We start from the raw sequence: 18995 nt of genomic DNA, 5'->3' as shown, positions 1-18995 counted from the left end.
TTTGTTCTAGTACCTTTTTGGGGCATTTTTATCATGTCAGAGATCCTCAAACTTCAGAGTGTAACAGAATCACAGAGAAGGAGATTGCTGGCCCCAACCTCAGAGTTTCTGATTCGGTAAGGCTGGGTGGAGCCTGAGAATTTGCATTTCTAAAATTCTCAAGTGACAGGGATGCTGCTGGTCCAAGTACTCTTTGACAACCACAGGACTAAGCAAAAATCACTATAGAAGACACTTAAGTCACACTAACTTCTGGATTATTTTTCTATATGATTAAAGTCCAAAGATCCTATATTCTGCTTGATATTTTTTCAGTCAAGCTCTGTATCTTCAGAAATCCAAATTCTATTACAAAGAAAGCCATCTTTAAAACATAATTAAGTGCATTGGCATATTTTTAGCAACATATTTAAAAACAACCACACAATAAAATGAATGGATACTACCTAGCAGGGAAGAGACCAAAAATAATGAGAAGTTTTAGCTCTGTGAAGCTAATTTAGCTAATTGTTGTCTGTAGATATTATCTCTTTCCTAAGAGGTCTGAGTATGTTAACTACTAAATTGATTGATTTTAACGTACAGCATTGTGACCACAGTTAATAACCCTGGCTCATACACTCGAAATTTGCTAAGGGTGTAGATCTTAAGTGTTCTCATCACACACACACACACACACACAAAACATTAAATATGTGAGGTAATGGATGTGTTAACCTATTGTGGTTATCATTTCACAACATATATGTATATCAAATCATCACATTGTACAGTTTAAATATATAAAACTTTATTTGTCAATTATACCTCAAAAAAATTGGAAGAAAAAAATTAAAAATAAATTGAATGATGTCCTCAAACAAATTTTAAATTAAAAAAATAGCAATTGAATGAATATTGTTATCATGTATAAAACAACTAGTTGACTCCTTTCATTATAAAGTAATAATAACTATAGTTTGAATGGTTTTGTTAATTTATCACCTAACAGTGTGTTTAGAAAGAAGTGTATAACAAAATGCCACCAAAAGTTTGCAAATGAGTTTTTTGTTTTTCCTTTTTTTTTTTTTTAAATCTGTATCTTTCCTCAAGTCAAGCATTATAATTATTATGGTAACAATGTTCAAAGAGCATTTCCAGAGAGAATATTTTCTTGATTCTACTCAGGTAGGCTTCAAAATTAGATAATCTGGTCCATATTCTGAATTCAAATGTCTGAGTCTCCATAAAATAAGGAAACATCTACGTGGCTGTCCGCCTAAAAGTAAAGAAAAAAATTGTAAGACCTCAAATTGGGACCATAACTCCAAATTTTCTTGTGGAAGAGATCTCCCCAATCAAATTTATGAAATGGTTCTTAATTTTGAAAAATTGGGTTACATTCTGTTGTTCCATGTGGGTTTTAGCTGAGCTGTCCATCAAACTCTAGACCTCTTGTTATCTCTACTCTCACCCCCAAAACAGAGCTGGATGCTTCATTCATTGGCATGTTAAACACAATGGAAGTTGTTGCAATGAATACAAGTGCTTTCCATTTTGACGTGGTTATCACGGTCCTAAAGAAAGCTCCGTTTCCCAGGATCTCTTTTTAAGTACCCCCCAAAGCTCTTGTGTTGCGTTATATCTACAAGCACAACTAGACTGAGGGTTCAGACTTATACTGACTCTCCTGTGTTCTTACTCCTGGCTGCACTCTGTAGTCACATGAGGAGTTTTAGAAAGTACTGATGCCTGGGTCTCAACCAGAGTGATCTGGACTTAATTGGGCTGGTGAGCGGCTAGGTCTTTAGAAGCATTTAAAAATCTTCCCATGAGATTACAAAATGCAGCTGAGTTTGAGACCGTTGTTTACAGTTATTTACAGGTGAATCCATTAAAAGGGCTAATAACAAAGAACAATGAATAGGCACAATGTAGGTGCCCCACATTCCAAGAGTATTAGCACATTGGGAAATTAAGTAAAGTGTTTATTCCCATTAGAATGGATTTGTGTGTATGCGTGTGTTTGTGACTGTGGCAGAGATGGGACTGTCAAGGGAAAATCTGCTTTATGGATTTATCATCATCTTGGTGATAGTGTGTTTATGGTAACCTTCACTTACAGAAGCAACACTCAATATGGCAGTTTAAGTTCACTTGGTCAGGTTCTTATCTTCCCTCTCATTCTACTGCATTGGTTCCTTCACCAGAATTCCTGAAAACGGATGATGTGTCAGCCATTATGCAGGGACAGGAACACAGCAATGAATGAACATAAAGGTAAATTTACATAATCATTGGAAATATGCTTAGAAAACTGAATGCAAGTGTGAAAATTATTGGCAAAATAAAAAGACTTAAATGTTTTTTAAAAAGTAAACATCATCATCAGTTGGTTTTAAATTACGGATTATGTTGACAGAAATTAGAAATGGAATGTCGACATGGAAGTGGGAAGGAGGAGGGGGAGGATTATAAAGGAAAAATGTACAAGATCTTCATCTTAACTGGGAGGAGTCAACTGTACTGCTTCATTCTTGGCTTTGATAATGACTCAAGTATAAGGTATAAAGAATGTATGGAGGTATGTTAAGGGGAAATATAAACACATATAAACTATAAACGTGATGTGTAACTACCAAATCACTAGAGAAGAGTCATGTAATTTAACTAAAATCAAGGAAATAAAAGAAAAAGTTAATAATTGATATCTATAAATACCTATACCCTACAAATGGACACTACACATATTTTTTCAAGCATCTATAGTTTATTTAGCAAAATAGATCAGTATTAGTCAAGAGCAACTAAGTGATAAATAATAGAAATTACAGAAATCACATATAGTCACAATTTAATAGTACTAAAAATAATTTTTTCATAAAAATATCTCCAAAATATTTTAAAAACGAACATTAAAACAAAGCAACATTAAATACACAGACAATTTGCCTAAATAACTGTTAGGACAAATTGGAAAATAAAACCACAGTCATACACTATTTAGAAACCTAACATTACAGCACCACATTTCAACACAGGTATAGTACCAAAGCTGCTCTCAGAAACAAATTCATAGGCTTTAGCCTTTACCACATAAAAAATAAAGATAAATGAATCAAGTCTTTATCTCAAGAACCTAAGTAGATGACAATAAATCAAAGAGAAGAAACTTAGAGACAGAAACAACATAAATTTAATTGAATTAAAGAAATGTAAAACCAACACACAAATCATGAACTAAATCATTTTTTTTTTTCTTTTGGTAAAGAGAGAGTTGGGGGAGGGGGAGAGGGAGAGGGAGAGAAAGAATCTTAGCAGGCTCCAGGCCCAGCATGGAGCCCAAAATGGGGCTCGAACTTACGACCCTGAGATCGTGACCTCAGCCGAAATCAAAAGTCAGATGCTTAACCAACTGAGCCACCGAGGTGCTCCATGAACTAAATCAAATTTTAAGGAAAATATCTTTAACTTTATGTAAAGAGTAAAGATAAAAAAAATTAGAAACAAGAAAGAGAATATAACAAAATAGGAAATGAAAAGCCATAGAGAGGGTAATCTTGTTGACGAAGGTAATTGCAATTTTCTTGATGAAATACAGTAGTGCTCTTGTCTGTAGGGAGATACATTCCAAGACCCCCCTCCCAGTGGGCACCTGAAACCACAGATAGTACCAAACCCTATATTTGCCATATTTTTCCTATGCATATATACCTATGAAAAAGTTTAATTTATAAATTAGGCACTGTAAGAGAACAATAACTAATAATTAAATAGAACAATTATAACAATATATTGTAATAAAAGTTACATGCATGTGGTCTCTCTCCCTCAAAATATCTTATTGTACTGTACTCAATCTTCTTGCAGTAATGTAAGATGATAATGTGCCTATGAGATGAGCTGAAGTGAGGAGAATGATGTGGGCATCGTGACCTAGGTTACTATTGTCCTTCTGACCATATGAGGGGAGGATCATTGCTTCCGGACTGTGGGTAACTGGAACTGCAGAAAGCAAAACTGTGGGTAAGTGGGGGACTGGTGTATTAGCAAATATAATTTGTATAGAGTATTAAAATAATACCCCATAATATGCCAATACTTTCATTTATCTCAGCCATATGTAGATAATTTAAATGATCAGTATTTAGTATTTGACCTTGCCATATAAGAACACTATGTCTCTCTGTGTATTCAAATTTTCTTAAATGGCCCATAAATGTATTTTAAGTATTTTTCTTACAATTTTATATTTTTGCGCAAATCTGACTCATTCTTTCCATTACATTTTTATCTGGTTATTGCTGAACTAGATGAGTCACAGAATTCCATACACACTACAATTTGGATGTAAACAGAAAATATACTACCCATACCCTAGTCTTTCTCTCAAACCAACACCCAGAATTTGTCAGAAAATCAGTTTTCAATCTCTTTAAATGTACTCTGATCTACTATGTTAGAAGATATTGGGGCGCCTGGGTGGCTCAGTCGTTAAGCGTCTGCCTTCGGCTCAGGTCATGATCCCAGGGTCCTGGGATCGAGCCCCGCATCAGGCTCCCTGCTCCGCGGGAAGCCTGCTTCTCCCTCTCCCACTCCCCCTGCTTGTGTTCCCTCTCTCGCTGTGTCTCTCTCTGTCAAATAAATAAAATCTTTAAAAAAAAAAAAAAAAAAAAAGAAGATATTCAATCTTTCTCTCATAATTTTCTGGGAATTGCAAGCCAATTAGAAATTCAAATCTGCCACTTAGCAGTCTGAATTCCAGTTTTGGCTCAGGTAAGGGAACATATTTAAAAATATCAACCTTTTTTATCAATATCATTAAATTGTGTGTAGGGTTTTTGGGTTTTTTTGTAATTTTTTAAAAAGATTTATTTATTTATTTTAGACAGAGTGCAACAAGTGGGAGGAGGGACAGAGGGAGAGGGAGAGAGAGAATCCAAGCAGACCCCCCACTGAGCATGGAGCCTGATGCAGGGCTCAATCCCAGGACCCCAAGATCATGACCTGAGCTGAAATCAAGGGTGGGACTCTCAACCAACTGATCCACCCAGGTGCCCCCTGTGTAGGTTTTTAACCTTTTTACATATACTTCTCACTTCATTTCATAAAAATTTTATAAAATGAGTCATTTTATTTATTTATTTTTACTTTTGGCAGATATGCTACATTTAAAAAAAATACATGTTAACTTACTAGAGACCCACATTTTACTTTCTGCTGCATTTGTTTATGGTATCATTACTTCTTGGGTTTTAGGATTTAGTGTTCTTGGGAAAGCCTCTTCCTCACAAAAGCCACCCCCCACCTCCCCTACTTGCTGTGCCTCACTTGGCTTATGGTTGTGGTGAGGGTAGAGCTGACTCACAGGATCCCTGTAGACTGGACATTAGGATATGGGCCTCTACCACAGGAACAACAAAGTGGTATCTCAAGCCTCATCCACAAAGGTTGATCCAGTCCAAGTCCTTCCAGATTTCATTCTTCTTACTCTCACAACCTACGTCTTATAATAGGCAAAGAGCACCATCACCAAGAGCATTAGGAAGAGCAAGTTTCCACCACTGTCTGTGTTCCAGGATCTCATCCTATGAACGTACTTTTCTCTTCATAGACTGGGATACTTCACACTTGCCAACTTATGCTTGAAGAGGATCCCTCTATGTCATCGTTTCCCCAATTTCTCAGCATCAAGTATTTTTTCACTCACAAATGCCCCACCTAGGATATCTAACAGAAACTGATATATCAAAGATGAGATGAGCGTAAATGTTCATAGAGGAAAGGAGAGAAGTTGTACTCTAAATATATTCAATCATAAAAAGAATTTAGAATATATTCTAAAATAAATGGGAATGCGGTACGTGCCACAAAAAGTAAGATACACCAATGAGGGTAGATTTGAAATACCAATTCAAAGCAGACTTTCACCCTTGAGCCAGGCTGCATTTCCTTCCTTAATTAGGAACTTACTCTATGTCAGATATTGTGTATAAGAAATGTGCATATAGGGACGCTTGGGTAGCTCAGTCGGTTGAACAGTTGAGCATCTGCCTTTGGCTCAGGTCAGGATCCCAGGGCTCCTTGCTCAGCAGAGAGCCTGCTTCTCCCACTGCCTGCCACTCCCCCTGCTTGTGCTCCCTCCCTCCCTCTCTCTTTCTCTCTCAGAAAAATAAATAATAAAATCTTTTAAAAAAATGTGCATATATAATCCCATTAAATCTTTCCATCAGTTAGGTTTTATTCTTGCCCTTCATTTTTACATAAGAGAACTAAAATTTAGAGAGATTAAGAAATTGGTTCTCTGTGACACAGACAATAAATAGAGGGATCTTGATTCAAATGCTAATTTTACACCGGATTGTAAATTCCTAAGCACAATGTTATAATGTTGTTATGTGTTACTTTTATTGATTGGAAAATATTGAAATCCAATTCACAGTTTAAGAAAAAGCAGAAATCATATAAAAGACCCCGAGAGGATTCATAGGAACCAAAGATAGGACTGTAGCTGGGCCTCAGGATCATCAGAAACCAGGCATCGAACCCTGTCCAAACTCGGTTTCCATACACCTCTACTCTTACTACACTTCCCCTTTCCACACCCTCTACTTAATTCCCTCCCCCTCTACTGTCCCCTCTGGCTATCACTGGCTTACTCACTTTAGTTCACGTGGTGGAAAACCAGTTACTGTGAGCTTTCTATCTCCTAGTTCACACACTCAATACCCAAAAAGATGAACTTGACTCACCTTGGAACACAAAGCCCACAATTCAAGCAGATGGAACACTTTGACCAGGTTGAGGTCCTTACCCATTCTGTAACAATCATTCATTCATTCACTTAAATCAAAATTATTTTGGGAATGCTCCATGTGTCTGACACTGTCCTGAAAACTGGGAATACAGGGGTGAACCAGACAGTTAAGATCTTACATTCTCGTGGGAAGAGTCAGGTAATAAATAAGTTGAAATATAAATATCTGAGAGGCAAGGACATATATAAAATAAATATGTAAGCCAATTTCTAATGGTGCTAAATGAAAACAAAGTAATATGCATAGCAAGCAATGGGATGGAGGTCACCATTAGATAGAGATAAAAGAGGCTATTTCTTGGAGATGACATTTGAGACTCAAACGACATGAAGAAACCAGCCATCAAAAAATGAAGGAAGACCATTACAGGAGGAGAAGATGAAAGGTACAAAAGCAATGAGCTGAGAATACCAGTCAGCCAGGATGGCTAGAACTTAGTAAGTGAATGGGAGAAAGGTAGCAGATGAGTTAGGGGTTAGAGAGAGAGAGAGGCAGAGACTAAAAATCTGTATGGGAGGCATTTGAATGTTACTCAGAGTGGAAGAGTTATAGCCAGAGGGAGTGTGCTCTGATTTGCCCAAGTTAGGCTGGTGTCCCTTGGGTTACATTTTAATGGGGCTGCTGTTGCTATAGCCAGAGGGCAGGAGGAGGAGGAGGAGGGATATTTCCCTGGGGGAACCGAGGTTCTGGGCAGATAAAGCAAGGAACAATTCAGTTCTCTTCCTAGTTGTGTTCAAACACCTCTGTTACAAATTCCCTTAACTGTTAGCCCCATACATTGTCGAGCACCAGCAGCCACTGTTCTTGCAAAACCAGCTCTATCTAGAAGGTTCTATTTTCTACTAGTTTTTAAATATTTTAAATTTTCTGTTCTTCCATGGAATTTTAAGGCTTTTTGAAAGGGCTAGCTCAATTAGAATACCATACAATGTTGGAAAATTATCTTTGTAATGCTGATTACCTGGTGGCTAGTATCTACTTGAATACTGTCTATTGCCTCTAGGCATTGGCTTCCAGTTAGATTTCATTGGGCTTTGTATCTTAAATTCCCTATCTTCTAAGCTCTGTTATTTGCCAGGCTTATTTTCCATTTTCTTAGGAAAAATGATTGCATCCTGAGGGTGTTTGCTAGATCTCGGGCAAGGAGCATCCCACAGCTATAAAAGCAAGTCAAACTAATGGGAAAAATGGAGTAAAATAGAAGGGGATGCCGGGAGAAAGGAGAGAATCTGCGAGCAAAAAGAGAAAGGAAACTGTAGGCAGTCAAGATAGTAGTCATATCAAAAAACCAATGGCCTGAAGAGTTATGAATCGCTGCAGCAGAATTAATGGGATGGAAAATTTCTCAAGGAAAGGAGCCAAGTAAAAGGAAGAAAAAACAGCATAAAAGCAAGAAAAAAAACAAAACAAAACAGGAGTAAAGAAAAAATATAAAACCCCCAAGTACAAGGTGAAAGTGGAAAACAAAAGAATGGATAAATTAAGAAATGGTGCACTGCATTAAAGCAAATGTATTCTGTTTTCTTTATTCTTATCTTTAACTGGCTTTGCATTTCTCCAGTAGCAAAGCCAAACTGAAAGGATAATTTTGTTTATGTACCCAATTTGCATAATTGTGCAATATAAATTACAATGCTAATTAAGGACAGCCCTTGGGCTTCTGGAATTGGGTCAAAGTGGCTCCCTGAGTGCAAGGAGGTTGGGGCATTGGCTCTGTCCCCTCTCCCACCGCAGGGAAGCCAAGCAAGAGAAAAGAACCTTTCTGACAGTGTGTGAAATCTTGTCAGAATTTGTTGAAGACCCAGAACTGTACATCTCACTCTAAAACTTGGCTTTTAAAATCATCTTTGTGTGATTCTGCAATGAGGCGCTTGCAAGCTAAAAGTTCTCCTAAAGGCTGTATTGGTTATCATTTTATGAGGGTTGGTTTTTTTTTTCTCACCTTTTTTTTATTCAGGGAAAAAAATTTTTTTCAAACTGTAGATAACAGAGTGTGAACCTGGCATGCAATATTTTCTCACTGGACTGTTGCCAGAATTGTCCCAAACCAGTATGCATGCATGCCCTGCTCTTCCTGAGCTCAGGAAAGACAACAAGCTAATTTCTGAGCTTTAGTTAAATTCATGTCCTTAAAACAAACTAAGCTATTGCACTGTGACTACATCAAAAATTCAGTCCCAGAGAGTTTATTCCCTGCTCTATTCATTATAGGGGTCTGTAAGATAGAGGGTTCATATAATCCTTAGCTTAGAGTTTTCAAGAATATTTCTGAGTTCTATAGTGAAGGTTGGCATAATTACAATGGAGGAGTCTCTATCTATGCTTATTTTGAAGGTGGTATTTTGTGAGCATTTTTTTAGCCACTGACCCCCAACCTCAAACAAAGCTTACATACAAAATAGAAAGAAGTATATCCAAAATCACTCGGGTTGAAGTAAGGCTGAGGGGGGCAGCAGTGAGAGAGGCCTAACGTCCTATCTGAGGCTTTTCTGTACACCTTCCCCTCTTCACCTTCTAAGAGCATAGAAGCCACCTCTATGAGGGATGTTTTTATCTACCTAACTTAGGTAATAGCAGTTAAGGATGTTGGTTGTTTAAGCCTTCTTTTGAACTTAACACCAAGAGGTTCTTTTCACTGAGATCATTATAGGAATAATTGGAAAATAAAGGAAAATAATTGGAAAAAAATAATTGGAAAATATTTTCTATCCTATGTTACTTGATTTTCTCGAGCAATATTTTCCAAGCACTTTAATGTCAAGGCATACCAAAAAAGCTACTATTTCTATGGAACACTGGGGTAAACTGGAAGAGAATTGCTCATGTTCCAAGGAGACTGGCTCTGGGGCTCTGGCTAACCCAACCTTCCAGTTACCTGAGGCCACATTGGTTCATGGTTGGACATTAGACTGAAGTCTGGCAAATCCTAGTCTCGGGAACAATTGAGGAAGTTGGCAAAAGTCTTGAGAATATTGCTTGAGCATGTAGATACAGCCATGGATAAATTTTCCAACTTACTCCCTGTATATGAGATAATACTCTTCCCATTTTGTTAAAGTTAGCCTGAATTGAGTTTCATTCTCAACTGGAAGATTCCTTGTTGATATACACTTTCATTTTCTAAATTTCAGATCTAATAGGTCATGTTCCAGTTTAAAACTCTCCAGGACTCAACATCTGATATAGGATAAAGTCCAGATCTTTATCTAATTATAACTAATATATATGTTTACCAGTAATATAATCGATATAGAGATGGTATTCTATCTCACTGGTTTACTGATGACAACGTTAGCCAAGAGTGGACAGGGTGATCAGTGTCTCTGGTCTGGTTGGTGTCTTTTTATTATCATAATTGAGCAGCCCTCAGCAAATAGATTGCTTGCTATTCCTGGAGCTGATACACATTTTGGTAGATTTTCTTTCTCTTTTTCTTCTATTGCTCAGGATTTACTCATTCAACCCCTTTTCTCTAACATATACTCTGATCCTAGTTATAAAGCGATTCTCTTGCATAGTAAAGGATGCACACCATTGTCAAGGAGGATCAGGCTTGGAGAACATCTTGGCTCAGGATTTCCTAAAACTCCCTCTTTCCTTACTCCAATATACTTTGTTCATGCCTTTTTAAACTTGTGTCTCATTGGCACTTTCTTTTCTATGGGAAACTCATTCATTCCAGGGACAAAGCTTTCCTAATCAACTGGATTTGTAGTTTAACAATTCCATGCCCACTTTGTGTGAGGTGTTTGGGTCTCACTTCTCTGGATTATTCTTGGGACACTGGAAAAATCAAACAAATTAGATTTTTATTAATCACCTGCCATCATATCTCCTTCAGAGTGGAATTTTGAAATTGTCATATATACTTTTCTCCCTTTCTTAGATTTGCCTTCTTGCTGATTTCAGGTTAGCATTAAAATCATATTGCTTAGGCATACAAAAATTGATGACATTGTCCAATATAAAATAATCCATACTGCATGGTAAGAATACATCATTCTCAAGTTAAACTCATGTCATACAAAGTCCACCAAGAAGGCAAAATACATTTGCACAGAGTGAATTTTGACTATACTTGCATCATAAGTAGACATTAATATAAGCCCTATTCAGGGGGTTAGAGTATCAGCAGCTCCCAGACTTCCTGAGCTCAGATTCTGATTCACCATTTACTTATTATGGGACCCTGAGAAACCCTCTGTGTTTCAGTTTCTTTATCTGCCTTTCACAGAGAATATGTTTAGTAAATTTTAGCTAATGCTATAGCCGAAGTAACATTCTGCAAAAGATGCCCACTTGTAGTAGTCAGGCAAGATTTATCTAAGCATTTATCTCTAAAAACACATAGAAACTAACATTTTGAAGATAGAGAATTGGTTAGAAACGATTAAATCTATACTGGGAAATGAAAAAAATGAATAGTTCTTATAAAACTTGCAGTATGTACTCAAACCTAATATAACTTTCATCGGCATAAAATGAGATTTAGTAAAGTTTTCAATTTATCCAAGCGCAGAAATTGGCACCAATTTTCACTAAAATAATAGTTCTGTTATCACTAATCTGCCTTGTTGTCATTTGACTATGCAAGTCCTTTTTCCTTTTTTGAGAACCTCATTCTCTTCTAGCCCTTCTAGTTTAGAAGATGTTACCTTAATGTTTATGAATGGATGGGGCTAATATGCTGTTACTTTCATGCCTGTAAGCCTACATTGTGTGACTATTGTGGAAAATGTTCTAAAATTTGTAAAAGCTCAAGGTTTACGTTAAGATAAGATTCCTGATATAAGCAAGTCCAAAAAAGGTTTGGCTTCTCTCTACTTTGGCTACAAAAGCCTGCCAGGAATTATTAATTATCCCAGGAATGTCCCTGATCCCTGTTGGTGTACTTTTTGGGCGTCTGGGCTTAGAACTGTACTGTTTTTCCCCTATATAGGCTGTATCTTATTGGCTACATTTGTGCCTTTCTAGCTACATCCATCCTATGCTTTCTAGAATTGATAATTCACTTAAATATTACATGTCTGACTGTATATATTTATTAAAAATATATTAAGTGCTGGGCCCTGTTCTAGGCATTAAAAATACAATAGTAACTGGAGTTCTTGCCATCATGATGCTTATATTACCTTAGTGAAATAAACTAAATTCTAGAAGACAGAAACAAAAGTTTATTGTGTCTTCTTTGTTCTTAATAGAGTGCTTGGGACATAAATAGATGCTCAATAAAAACTACTGGATCACTAAAATAAATATTATATTTAAGATATTAGAAACTTTTGAGGAGCCTGGTTGAAGGAAATTCATCAAGTATAGATTTACGCAGTGAGAGATTATTTGAGCTGCAAGGTACTTAAAAGGTTACCTGGTAAAAAAGGCTTAGCTTTTAGGTGGAATAACAGAAAAAATACCTGTGTCAGTAATTAAAAATTGACTGTAACTGTGTAACATGCAGTACACCCCACAGACCTCATTGGGATTGTGGGAAGTATTAGAAAGAGTGCTGAGTTGGGGATGAAAAAACTGGGGTTAGCTTGGTCACTTAGTAACTATATGACTTTAGGCAAGTCTCTTAAGTTCACAAAACCCATATAAAATGGCTCATTTGGACATTCAGGAATGTTGTGAGAATTAAAGGAATAGAATATTCTGAAGCTCTTTGATACATTTTTATAAATGTTAACTATTTTTCCAGGCAGACAGGATTGGGTTTGGGGAATATGTCTTGAATGAAAAGATACTATGAAAATAGGGAGTCTTTGGGAGAAGGGGAAATGTGTCCTAATTCATAATCGTTTAGGACTGCCATGAAATTATCCTTCCCCCCAAATCTGAAATGTGTATAAATACCTTTAAGAATGTGTAACTTGATCATCAAGACATTCAACCACAGGGTGATAACACACAGTTGAGACCATTATTGTATGGTAGAGCCAATCAAAAATATCTAATCTCTCTTATTGTCAAATATTTAGTCCAGAAAAAGCAGAATTTAAGTATTTCTCAAGCTAATCATGAAAATGTCTAGCATATTTTGTGGACAATTTCTTGGATGATTAGTTAGTTTGCTCTTTGTTTTTCAGTAGGTACAACCACGTTGTGAGATGTTCCATGTTTATGAAACTTATAACAGCGAAATGACATGATGCATTTTGGGTGAGCCAAAGCAGTAGTGCAAACATTTCATTAAACTTCAGACCATCACTTTGGGTTGTATATTTATTTCAAGATAGATTTTAAAATATTATTGAAAATACATTTCTCATTGCCATTTTTTGATTTCCATTTTTACATTGTGGGAAATGCATTAGACTGAAAACCAGCAAACATGAAAACTGGGTCATCAGTTCACCCAGCTTGAGTATGTTGTCCTTGGAGACATCTTCTCTACATGCCCCCCACCTCCCCCAGTAGAGTTATTCTTCTATGGTGCTATCCTCTAATTTACGCTATCTTCCTCTATCATACTTTTGTGTTCACATGCCTATCTTTTGTATCAGACAGTATGTCTCCTGATAGGAGATAGTCTTTTTCTTCTTGGTAACTTTGGCACAGGGCCTGGCACACCATTGGTGCACAATACATGTTTATTGACTCAAACACATTCTATTGAAGTTAGTATGAACCTTTGATTAACTCTGGGAAAATGCTGCAAGGTTAGGACTCTCAGAAAGTATTTTTATTTTGATTCTGATTAAGCAATCATTTGAACCTCAGAACTTCTTAGTACTGGATTTAGAGACATAGAAACCTAGGCAAATAACACTTAGATTTTTATATTCCTCAAAAAATACACTTATCCTTTAAGGGAGTGAATCTACTGAGGAAACTCATAGAAGCTGGATGTAAGTGAGCAAAACAAAGTGACTCAAGTGTGTGTGTGTGTGTGTGTGTGTGTGTGTGTGTAATTTGGAGGTTAGATTGGAGAAGGTTGTATCAAGATAGAGGATCTTGTCTGATAGTCACTAGTTGTAACAGACACTGCTGGATGCTTACTCAATATCCACTTTGCCTTTCTTACTTAACAGGCATACCAAGTAAATGGAAATGTGTCCAGCTAAAAATCTTGTTTTGGCAGCTTCCAGTGCAGATAGAAGTGAGTCATGTGACCCAATTTTGGCCAATGATAAAATTCCCTTATTCCCTTTGCCATCCTTCCAGATGGATACCTGAAGGAGCAATCATCTTGCAATCCTGAGGATTAAAGCCACATTTTGGGATTGGTTTTAATAAGAATACTAAAGAAATTTGGATCCTTGATGACCTTGAGCCACAATACTAATCCTGCTCTTCCTATCCATGGCTTGTTGCATGAGACAAACGACTTATTTAACTCACTGTTGGGTTTTCTTGAAACCAAACACAGTTCTGATACATTTGCCCTTCTGGGGAAGAGGGTAGGACATGACTTGTGAAGTCTGATGAGACTCGCATGTGGCTTACTGAAACAACTCCATCTCAGCCCCTGGTGCAAGGGAGTTGCTGTGAATGACATATGGTGTCTGATCATTTTATGTCTTTCTTTTCTAGTTTCTCCTGAAGCCTAGGATTAAAGAACCCATGAAAGTTGTCTTGAGGTAAATATGTAATTTCAGTGGACATCAATAGGTAAATTTAATCACTATATGGATGCTTAGGTTTGACAAAAATCAAATAAGCAACATCCTCACATAATATTGCTTTAATTAAGTTTTATTTCTCTCTGGGTGTGATACATACTGCAGAAGCACAATCAATGAACATCAGCAATTTGCTTAAATCTTGCTCTTTTGTCCTATTTATATAATTTATTGTGTCAGTGGTTCTTAACTGATGTGCTTCTGCAGCTCATCATCTGAAAATCTTTTCCAGATGTTCTGAAAATGTTTCATTAATTTGTATATTTTATTTTTGATAAGTGAGTACACATGCTTGTGACTGAAAGAGAAAACACCCTTCTTTTAATCCCAGAGGGTTATATTTGGCCTTGAGAATAATTAATTCATGCCCTGCCCACTCCACCCTTCTTATTCAAATAGAGATTATTGAAGAAAGCCCTGCCCTATAAATTTAGTGGATCCAAAAATAAAAGAGGAAAATACCTTATTTTAATGGTTTCTGTAGGATCTGAGTATAACTCCATTTATTTCCTCCATTAAGAATCATATGATCCTAGGATAGGTTCCATTCCTAAGTATCAACACTGGAACCCACAGTTTTGAAACAAGTAGTGATGATGTCCGTGGTGGCATTTAGCCACGGAAGTAACTTCTCTGGTTGGTGAATTTCAGGACTAGAAACCAGGCCTACTATTTCTTGGCTTGTGAGACAATAAAGAGAGGATGAAAACTGCTCTAAATATTCACATGAAGAACTATCTGTTATGGGCAGCTCTCATTACACACATTAGGCTTCTCTTTATATATTACAGTTCATTGTCTTTGAGCAAACTGCTTCTCCATGGAGAGTGTGTATGTGTATGTTTATACACATGCACATGTATGTGTGTGTGTGCTTGATTCGTTCGTTCTGGTCCCCTGAATATACCAAAGGAATGAGGAGAAATATTTATACATTGAACTGAAGGAGCTAGCTTAGCTCAACATCTGCACCATGTACTTTCTAGTATCTGATCCTTTACCATAGAGAATGGAACCTAAAACTAAAATTGCATTTGCTAGACTCCTTTGCACCTTGGTTTCTGAGTGAGATTGTGTTTGACCGACCAGATGTCTTCACATAGCATTTAGAAGGTGACAGTGGGGAAAGGCCATGTGGCTGGCTCACTGTTTATTTTTAATGAGTTTTATTGGGGGAAAACTTTATATAGAATACAGTGCACACATTTGAAGTGTATAGTTTGATGAGTTCTAAAAAATTTATAGACCTGTGTAACCATATCAATATGAAGGTATATAATAAATCCCTCATCACAGAAAAGTCCCCTGTGCCTTCTTCCAGCCACTCCTCCAGCTCCCAATCCAGGCAACTAGTGATCTGCTTTTTATTACCATAGATCACCGTTACCTTTCGTAGAGATTCAAATAAGTGGTATCGTGTATGTATCCTCATTAGCTCTGCCTTATTTCACTCAGCATACTGTTTTTGAAATTTATCCGTACTACTGATGTGGGAAACAGGGTTCTAAGATGGCCCCCAAGATTCTTGCCTTCTGGGGTATACACACCTTCTCTCAGTTATTCATACTAACACTAATCCAGATGCTATTAGGAAGGAATTTTTTCAGAGGCAATTAGAGTCTCTAATACATTTACTTTAAGTGGGAAGATTTTCCTGTTGAGCCTGACCTAAGCAGATGAGCCTTTAGAAAAAGTTAGAGATATCTGAAGCATGGGAGAAACTTCAGTGTTGGCTTTTAAAGAGAAAATGTCCATGTTATTGAGAAGGCTTTGAGGCAGGGAGCACCAGGCAACCTCTAGGAGCCTAGAACAGCCCTGTGTTGACAGCCAACAAGAAAGCTGCCCTCAGTGTTACAACTGTAAAGAACTGAATTCTGTCAACAACCACGTGAACTTAACAGAGACTCTGAGCGCCTAAGACCACAGCGGTGTTCAGCACCTTGAATTCAGTCTGTTGAGAGCTGAGCAGAGACCCCAGCTATGCCATGCCCAGACTTCTGGTGTACAGAACCATGAGTTAATAATAGGGGCGCCTGGGTGGCTCAGTCGTTAAGCGTCTGCCTTCGGCTCAGGTCATGATCCCAGGATCCTGGGATCGAGCCCCACATCGGGCTCCCTGCACGGCGGGAAGCCTGCTTCTCCCTCTCCCACTCCCCCTGCTTGTGTTCCCTTTCTCGCTGTGTCTCTCTCTGTCAAATAAATTAATAAAATCTTTAAAAAATAAAAATAAAAATAATAGATGGACATACTCTGAAGCTGCCAAGTTTGTGGTAATTTGTTATGTATCAATAGAAAACGAATACATTGTATATATCATTAGATTGTTCCTTTTTCATTGGCAAGTATATGAGTTATCTATTACTAGATAACAAATCAACAATTCAGTGTCTGAAACAACACATTTACTGTCTTATAGTTTCTGTAAGTCGGCAATCTGGGAACGTCCTATGTGAATGATCCTCCAATTCAGGGTTGCTTGTAAGCTTGCAAGCAGTGTAGGCCAGCACTGAGATCTCATCTGAAAGTTAATTGGGGAAAAGACCACTTTCAGCCTCACTTAATGGGATTGTTGGCAAGGTTCAGTTCCTATGGCGTTGTTAGACTGATGGCCTCAGATCCCGAATAGCAGTTAGCTAGATGCACCTTCAGTTTGTTGCCTTATGGGCCCTCCCCCACCCAAGACGGCAATTTGCTTCATCAAAACCAGCAAGAAAGAAAGTCTGCTAGTAAGATGCTACAATCTCTAGTAATATAATCACAGAAATGACATCCCCTCAACAATGAGATACTTTATTTGTCAGAAAGAAATTGCTCAAGGAGAAAGGAGGGGATTACACAAAGCCGTGAATACGTTTGGTCGCTGGGATTACTGGGAGCTAGAAGCTACCTACCACCATGAGTAGTATTCCATTATATGAATATACCATTCAACTGTAGATAGACACTTAGCTTAATGCCAGATTTGGACTATTAATTAGGAAAAAAAAAACAAGAGTTGCTACGGACATTCAAAGTGTAAGTCTTTGTGTGGGTATGTTTCATTTGTCTTGAGTGAAATTGCAGGGTCATAGAGAAAGGGTGTTTAATCTGAATAAGAAACTGCCCCAAATGCTTTCCAAAGTGATCCTACACTCCCAACAATGTACAAGTGATTTTATACTCCTAACAATGTACAAGAATGTATCAGAGTTCCAGTTGTTCCATATCTCCACAAACACTTGAAAGTGTCAGTCGGCTTAATTCTAGCCATTTGAGTGGAAATATAATGGTATTCATTATGTTTTAATATGCATTTCCCTAGTATATATATTAGGTATGTTAAGCATCTTTTTATATACTAAGAGGCTATTTGTAGATCTTCTTTTGTGAAATATAAACATATTGGATTGCCCACTTTTTATTTTTAAATTCTTTATCATTGACGTATCATTGACATACTGTGTTATATTAGTTTCAGATATATAACATATTAATTCGACAACTCTATACATTACTCAGTGCTCACCATGATAAGTGTAGTCAACAACAATATTATTACAATATTATTGACTATATTCCTTATGTTGTACTTTTCATCTCCATGATTTATTTTATAACTGGAAGCTTGTAGTTCATCTATTTCACTCATCCCCTTCCCACCTCCCCTCTGGCAACCCATTTTTTAATTTGGGTTGTTTTAATTATTAAGTTGTAAGAGTTCTTCATATATTCTGAATACAACTCCTATATCAGATATATGTATTGCAAATGCCTTTTCTCAGTTTGTGGCTTGAATTTTCATTTTTAAACACTCAACTGAAGAGCAGTTTTATATTCAATGAAGTCCATTTTATCCATTTTTTTCTGTTATGATTGATATGTTTTGAACTATTTATGAAAATATTTTTATATCAAGATAAAAAGTATATTTTTATCCCAGAAATTTTATGATTTTAGCTTTCATTTTTACACCTTGGATCTATTATGAGTTAATTTTTTTGCATATTTTGAGGTAAGGATTGGTAATTGTTTATTTGTAGATACTTCCTATTTTTCCAGCACCATTTGTTGAAAAACCTTTCCTTTCCCTATTGAATTATTTCATCTAAATTATTATGTCTAAAATCAAATAACCATATTTGCATGGTCTTCTTTTAAACCGTTAATTTTGTTCCATTAATCTATATGTGTATTTTTTTCACAAATACCATTGTATTGATTACAGTAGATTTGTTGGAAATCTTGGAATCTATGTATTCCGAATTTGTTCTTTTATCAAGTTGTTTGGATATTTTAGATCCTTTGTATTTCCCTCTAACATTTCAAATTAGGTTGTCAATTTTTCTCAAAAAATAAATCTAGCTGGGATTATGGATAAAATTGTATGGAATCTATAGATAATTTAGGAAGAACTGGTAAATTTTAATATTGAGTACCCTAATCCATGAACATGGTATCTATCACTCTCCATAATGGTCTTCTTTAATTTCTCAGCAATGTTTTATAGTTTTCAGTGTAGATCTTGCAGTTTGTTTAATTCTAAGTATTTCATGGTTTTAGATGCAGTTGTAAATACTTAAAAAATTAACTTTCTGGG

At 36.6% G+C, this 18995-nt stretch overlaps 1 long non-coding RNA gene across 1 annotated transcript in view; it reads left to right on the top strand.

Annotated features, from left to right (window-relative positions):
• Positions 1-18995, top strand: part of LOC118546276 (uncharacterized) — a 522743-nt gene that overhangs the window by 479894 nt on the left and 23854 nt on the right. The window contains exon 8 of the long non-coding RNA XR_013442218.1: positions 2190-2259. This is a non-coding gene — a long non-coding RNA (uncharacterized LOC118546276). The remainder of the gene's footprint in view (positions 1-2189; positions 2260-18995) is intronic.

This window comes from Halichoerus grypus, chromosome 1 (genome assembly GCF_964656455.1).
Source record: "Halichoerus grypus chromosome 1, mHalGry1.hap1.1, whole genome shotgun sequence".
Taxonomy (NCBI): domain Eukaryota; kingdom Metazoa; phylum Chordata; class Mammalia; order Carnivora; family Phocidae; genus Halichoerus; species Halichoerus grypus.
The sequence above is the reverse complement of the archived record's forward strand: the minus strand, read 5'-3'. Positions and strand labels throughout refer to the sequence as shown.